Source organism: Nicotiana sylvestris, chromosome 5, assembly GCF_000393655.2.
Source record: "Nicotiana sylvestris chromosome 5, ASM39365v2, whole genome shotgun sequence".
Classification (NCBI taxonomy): Eukaryota; Viridiplantae; Streptophyta; class Magnoliopsida; order Solanales; family Solanaceae; genus Nicotiana; species Nicotiana sylvestris.
In genome coordinates, this window is record NC_091061.1 from 50,098,434 (window position 1) to 50,106,541 (window position 8,108).

The window sequence follows — 8,108 nt, forward strand, 5'->3', positions numbered from 1 at the left end:
TAGGGGTTTATAAGAAAACCTTGCAATCAAACCGTAACTTAAGGAAATCAAGATCAATCAAGAAGGAGTCATGATTCTGCACTATGATATATAAATAGAAAAGAATGAACATGCGTATCAGATATGCAGGGTCAAACATATTGACAAAAGAAGCAAACTAGATGAACACAAACATACATGAGTGACATGGGTAACCTAAGGACTACTCGAAGCATAGTAATCAACAAAGTCAAGTAGTCACATAGAACCAAAAAATGAAGAAACCAGTCTAACACATAGTAACAGGTAAAGGAGATCAGACCAACACACGAAAATAAGTAAAGGAGGTCTTTAAAAACCCACAGTAACAAGCGAGGAACATCTTTAGGAAATTAGGGTTTTGACAGAGATGAGTTAACAGCGGTAAGAACTCAGAATCATTCAAGACAAACAAAGAGAAAGGATCTAACCGTAAAGAACCCAATCAAAATAGGTATACATATAAAATAAACAAGGATAGTTCCAAGACCCCCGATAAACCAAAAATACTTAGGATTTCAACACGATGAACCAGGTAGAGGAAAACATAGACAAACTGTTTAAACCTAGTAAAGTCATGTGACAACACTGAAAATCAGAGGAGAAGTCTTTTAAAAGAGATTAAGAAAACTCTAATCTTTGAAGACGAATAGTCATTTTGAAAAAAACAAAATCGGAGAAATCTTTGAGAACAACACCAAGAGGTTCATAATATATGAAGATCTAAGGTAGATCTGAAAGAAGATGGGAAAATCTTTAAAGCTAGGGTTTTGGAGAACCCAGAAAAAGTGAGAAAACTTCGAAAAGTTACCGATTTAGCCGAAAAAGTTGCAGATCTTACTCGAACGGCTATGAATGGCCGGAAAAAGACCATAGATAGAAGTTCAGCAAGGACTGGACTAGATCTCTTCGAGATTTTTCCATGAAATCACAAAAGCGGGCCACCCGGAGACGTAGGAGACAAGTACACGTCTCAAACAGCCATGGAAGTCCATGGATTGAGTGAGGATCGAAGGGGATTTAGGGTTAGTTTGGGTTGCGGCGGCTAGCGTTTGAGTGAGGTTGCAGAGAGAATTGGAGAGGAAAGGGGATTCAAGAGCGGCATGTTGGTAGGAAATGAATTAGGTTAGGGGGTCATTTGGGTTTAAAAATGGTAATGGGAAATGGGACCGTTGATCTGAATGATCAACGGTCAAGATCGAACGGGGTAGGTGGGGATCCGGGTTGGTATGGGTTAAAAATTGGGTTAGGGTCGGTTTAACTGGAATTGGGCCGGTTTGATTTGGGCTAGATTTGAAAGCCAATTTTGGCTACAAGTTAAATAGCCACTTTTTCCCTTTTAATTTATAGAAAAATAGTAGATAATTTCTAAAAAATAATTTAAAAATTCTACAATTATTTACAATACATAATTAGCAATTTAAAAATTTAGGATCTGATTTTATAGATATAAAAAATGGCTAATATTGCAATTATGTGCAATTAAGCTTTAAAAATTCTCAATAAAATTGTAAATAAATATATAAAAATTACCTTAGACATATTTTGGCATAATTATAGAAATACTATAGATGAATTATGAAAACCATAATTTTGGAAATAATTATTGGGGATTTTATGGATAAAAGGGAGAAAAAGAAATCAATTTAGACCTTTAAAATTATGGGAAAAATAATAAAATACTTGGACATGCTTATATATGCATATATATGCTATTTTGAAGTTATTTTGCATATTGTAAATATATAGAAAAAAATTAGGTATCAACAGAAAACAAACCACACGACGGGAAAGAATAAATGTGAAGTTTTTTCCTAACTTTGTAGCCTCTGGGATAAATACAGACATCTCTGTACCGATCCTTCATACTCTACTAAGCTTGTCTGTGAATTGTGAGACCTATGTAACCTAAAGCTCTGATACCAACTTGTCACGACCCGGATTTTTCCGACTTCGGGAGTCGTGAGGGCGCCTACTAATATGAGCTAGGCAAGCCGACTACTTGATCAATTTACCTTTTTTCCCATTTTAATCCTTTAACAATTATGAGCAACAATTGAAAGACAGCGAAATTTAAGTCAAGCGGAAGAAAAAATAATAAAACTACTAAGTATATCCAATACAACTATTTAAACAAGACTACCCAGAACTGGAGTTACAGCTTCACAGACAGTCTAAGAACACCACAAACAAAGTCTGAATGAAATAAATATGTCTATCTCTGAATAAGGAAAAACAGAAAGAGGAAAGGTAGGAGGTGATGCCAAGGCCCATGGACATCTGCAGGACTACCTCAGGTCGCTTGGGTGGACTGAAGAAAACACCCTCACTACGGTCCAAGCGGTCCGATATCAGTATCTTCACACAGTGCAGAGTGTAGTATCAGCACAACCGACCTCATTTCACATAATACCGTTACAGGCGTGCAACCCGCTCCTATTTCACATATTACAGTTGTAGGTGTGCAACCCGCTCCCATTTCATATATTGCCATTGCAGGCATGCAACCCGCTCCCATTTCACATATTACCATTGCGGGCGTGCAACCCGCTCCTATTTCTATTATCAACACCATCATAAAGGGTCCCGGTAAGGGAACAATAATATCAAAACAAACATCCCGGCAAGGGAACAATAATATGACAATACCATCCCGGTAAAGGGAAAAATAATAATAATAACATCCTGGCAAAGGAACAATAATGATAATATCATCCCGAGAAGGGAACAATAATGATAATAACATCCCCACAAGGGAACAATTATGATAATAACATCCCGGCAAGGGAACAATAACGATAATACTCATATGAAGCGCAATAAACCACAACGAAGTCATAACAAGTACAATACAAAACTCACGGGCATGCTTGACACCGACGTATAGATACCCGTCACCATGCCTATACGTCGTACCCAAAAAGTAACATGTAGCAAATAGGACACAACTCCTAATCCCTCAATCTAAGGTTAGACCAAATACTTACCTCGATGCCACGAACACACTTCAAGCCTCAACTATCGCTTTACCTCTTGATTCCACCACCAATTCACTCGTATCTAGCCACAAGCTACTTAATTATATCAATAAATACTAAATGAATCAATGTCAATGCATGAAAATAAGTTTTCCAAAGTTTTACCCAAAATGTCAAAAATCGCCCCCGGGTCCACATGGTCAAAACCCGAGGTTCGAACCAAAACCCGATTACCCATTCCCCTACGAACCCAAATATATAATTTGTTTAGAAATCGGACCTCAAATAGAGGTCCAAAATACCCAATTTTTGAAAAACCTATGTTCTACCCAAAACACCCAATTTCCCCCATGAAAATCATTGATTTTGAATTGAAATCATGTGAAAAGATATTAAGGATTGAAGAAAACTAGATAGAAATCACTTACAATTGATTTGGTGAAGAAGTTGCCTTTGAAAAAACGCCCTAGGGAGTTTATCTTTTGAGAAGATATGAAAAATGGTTGAAAATGCGTCTAAGTGTGAATTTACAGGTCTCTGATGTCGCATTTGCTTGCGAACTCTTCAGAAAATTGGGACTTTTGCATTTACGACCCACTCAGCTTTCCGGTCATCATCGCATTTGCCAGCGGGGCTCCAAACCAAACTAAAAACATCATACAGACTTGCTCGTGCATTCAAATCTCTCAAATAACATCAACAATTATGAATTTAGCATCAAAATCATGAAATTTTCTTAAGAACATCAAATTTTCCAATTTTTTCAAATAAGGTCCGATTCATATCATTTCAAGTCCATTTCTTACCAAATTTTATAGACTCATCTTAAATAACATATAAGACCAGTACCGGGCTCCGAAACCAATGTACGGGCCCAATACCATCAAGATTTGAACACATTTCACTTTCAAAAACTCATAAATATTCCAGAAAATAATTTTCTTTAAAAAATTCATTTCTCGGGCTTGGGACCTCATAATTCGATTCCGGGCATACGCCCAAGTTCCATATTTTCATACCGACCCTCCGGGACCGTCAAATCACGGGTCCAGGTCCGTTTACCCAAAATATTGACCCAAGTCAACTTAAATCCATTTTAAAGTCAAAATTCATCACTTTTTACAGATCTTCACATAATGGCTTTCTGGTTACGATCCCAAACTGTGCACGCAAATCAAGGCGAGATAAAAAGAGGTTTTTAAGGCCTCGGAACACAAAATTCATTTTTAAAACAAGATAGACTACATAGATCCTATAGGCAAATTTTCTACCCTTTTATGCAAATGTAAGAACGTACCCATTTCCCCAATTTCAGTAGTATCCCCATTGTTTGTTTCCAGATTATTACAGGCGCAAGAATGAAATAATACAGACTTGAAATTGACGAAGCATAGGCTGAAACAAATATAAGCCTACTAAAGAAATTATAGGCCCAATACAAAATAACCTAGGTATATCCCAGACCTTCAATAGTTTTACTTTTCGGACAATCGACAGGCTCAAACCACATGTCACAAGACAATCAGAGTGCACCTGAATCCAGTGCCCCAAGTCCAACAACACACATGGCCCATTTCCAGGCCAAATGAATAACTTGCTCACCCAAATGGATGTTAAATTTAGCTAGGCAAGTGATACAATATTCATAAAAAACCTATATACTGTTGTAACCATCAACAACTCCATCCAAGATATATAAATAGGATCATGCTAAATGGAAAAGCACACAAAAACACATATGAGTCAAGCTTATGCTTTGTAATTCCAGAAGTAGAGTTTGATAGTGACAAGGTTGAGCATCATAGGATAGCAAACCACTTTTAAAGGGATTCAAAGTAAGGTATGATCCAGAATCTACCTAAAGACCTTTAGATAATAGTCTAGCAGATTCACGAACAAGAAGTATGTAGAGTTCAGTCCTTATATGAAGGTTTTAACATGAGAACCTAATGAGAATGTGGTTGCAGACAACATAACAACATGCTAGTAGGCACAGTTTGGCAAACATATCACTTAGTTCAACATGATAAGCATGGATTCTTGTTTTTCAGAAAAATAAGATTATAGCAAAGCATGAATTAGCCTAAAGTGATTCAAAATTGGGAATTTAAGGCATGAAGGTCTAACAAAGTCACAGCTAGAGAATGGTAAGTAAACAAACAAGTAGGGATGCATGGTCTATAGTAGCTGATAAGGATCTTAATTATGCAGAATACAATATAGAGATTCCCAAGTTCAAGATTATTATGGTACAAAACATTACCAACTTAAGGTTAGACAGAGTAGACAGATTTCAGAGATTAAGCCAGTCAACTATAAATGATCATGGAATCTAAATGTTGTAGGACTCAACTAGCAACATAAACAATACTAAAGAATACAGGATTGACCAAACACCAAAGGCACAACAATAGGTTTGACTAAAGCATTGCGACAACAGATTTGGCTCATGTAAGCAGGAGAAAAAGGAGTTCACATAAGGAATTAAAGCAAGTTCTGGGAAGGAAACGATGCCCTAGGAATTTCAGTGCAAGAATCTAGAACAAAGTTTTAGAAAACTCATTATAAACAGCGGAACACAAAGTAAACTTAAAGGTACCTAGTCATTCAAGATGACCATAAGAATCTATATAGGTTATGACATTCAAAGACTCAAGGTTACAGGATATCTACCAAAGCATGTAAAATAACATAATACTGGAGTCATATTGGTTCATACTGGAAACGAGAAAAAGAATATACAATTGCAAAAGTTAAGACACTCACCAGTTTGCAGATTCAACAAACAAAATAAGAGGGAAACGCTAAGTGCCAGAAATAGCTTGAATACCACCAGCAAAGAGAACACCCAAAAAACCCAAATCCTAGTGTGTCAGAGTTCACATGAGCATCAAATGGACCCAAGCAGTGTTCATACTAGGGAGGTCGTTAGAGAGGATTCTGATAGCCTTGGCTTTCAGCTGGCCAAGAGCAATAGATTCAGAATAGTATCGAGTGAGTGACAGTATGAGAGAATAATAGTGATTCCGGTGATTAGAGTCTTCCTCTAAGGGGAACAGGAAGGGTGTTTATATAGTAGTAGGAATTGAACGAACAAACATGGAAAACAATCAATTAAGCACAAAAAAGAAAGTAAATATCACATGCAAATCAGAATAAGTAGAGGAGATGTAGCATCTCAAACCCAAGTTAGGTCCAGTTGCTTGAAAAATCAAATCAGAGGTGCAAATCGCTCCTTGTTAAGCATATATAGGCAGAAACTGCCTAAAATCCAAAGATTATAGTTGTTCCAGTCTGATCTTGGAAGTGGTACTTGCCATAGTTAGGCAAGTACCTATGTGATACCATAATCGGACGGCTAATAATAAGAGAGGACTAATAAGGTAAGTAGATCATAAGTGGATTCCATTTTTAGGTCGGAATCGGAGAGAATCGGGCAACAAATGCTAGGGTTTGGAGAAGAGAGGGGAAGTTTCGAGAGGGTATAGAGGCAGTTGGCTAACAAAAGTAGTCTCCAGGGTTAGGGTGAGGGGTCATAAGGAGAAAGGGTTAGTTTATTATGGGCCGTTGATCATTTAAAATCAACGACCAAGATCGAATAGGCAACGAGTAGGTTAAATATAACGGGTTGAGACCAGATTTTCAAAGTGTCATTTGGTTGGGTTGATGAAGGGTGAAATGGAATGGGCCAAATGTCTTGGGCTTGATTTTGGTCCTGAATTAGGCTTGTATTGGGCTATAAATTAAATACACAAAAATTGCTAATAAAATAATTTATAAAAATATTACTTGTCCAATAAAGTAATTGAAAGTAACTATTTAATATTATAAAATATAAAAAATGCTATTTGGCACAAATAATGTGAAAAACATATGATTATGCATAGCACATAGACTATTATTGCAAAATTATTTAAATAGCCTAAAGATACAAATATAACTACATAAAATGAGGTAAAAATATTATGAAACCTATATGTGGATATAAATAATAAGTTTAGATAATTGATTCATCACAAAATAATTTGAAAGGATAATTAATAAATAATCAAGTAATTTAAACGCAAGAAAAATAATTTTAAAGCTCGACAATTATAGAAAATACCTGTATAACTCTTGTAAATTAAGTAATGATGCAAAATTATATTTTGAAATTATATATACTATTTGAAATATATGAGGGCCAAATTGGGTATCAACAACTATCCCTCTTTGCATAGGAATGGTGAAAGAGTTGTCGGGTAAAGAAAATAATGACCAATTTTGTCCGAAGTGAGTGAGGAATGATGTATTTTGATATAATGGGGGCCGAACCCTGGTTCTTAAGTTGCCTACATATCTTGGTGTTACGAGAATCAGGCCGTGTATAGTTCTAGATCCAACAACGAACAAAATCGATGGAGTTGTTATGAGCGTGGTCGTATGTTTCGAAAAGGTTCTGTTGGGCAGAATAGAATTGTAGGTAACAAATATTTAGGTGGGTTCATGAATACAAATAACAAATATCACAAAGAAGACATTTGATCGGTTATAGAGTAAAAGGTAGTCAATTACGGGTCTCCATTTACGTTCGAAGTAGTCAAAGGATGTGAACATTGTGAATGGAAATCGGAGTAAAGATTACTCCTATTTGCAAAACGGTTACCTCTCGAGTTACCTGCCAAAACTCAAAACACGGTGCATGCAAATATATATGGGTTATTGCAAAAATTTAAACATGATGCAAATTCCATTTGGACCATGAAGGTTGTCTTTGGACGATGAGGGTGATGTCCTAATACCACGATGTCCTGGGCCATGAAGCGTATGATATGGGATTCACTGGCCGTGAAATTGTGTCCTCGGGCTATGAGGATGGTGACTCTGGACTACGACGCCTTTGAATAATTATGTGTAGTTTCGAGAGATACTCAAGCCATGGAATGGTGTCTTCAGGCTATGAGGATGGTGCCTTCGGACTATGACACCTTTAGACAATGTGGCGATGTTTCAGCCCATGAAATGCAAAGATATGGCGATATCAATCTTTTGATAGAGGAAACGAGTGATGCTTAGTCATATGCGAGGACGAGACAAGACAAGGCTTAGTCTTGTATGAGATGAGGGCAGTGA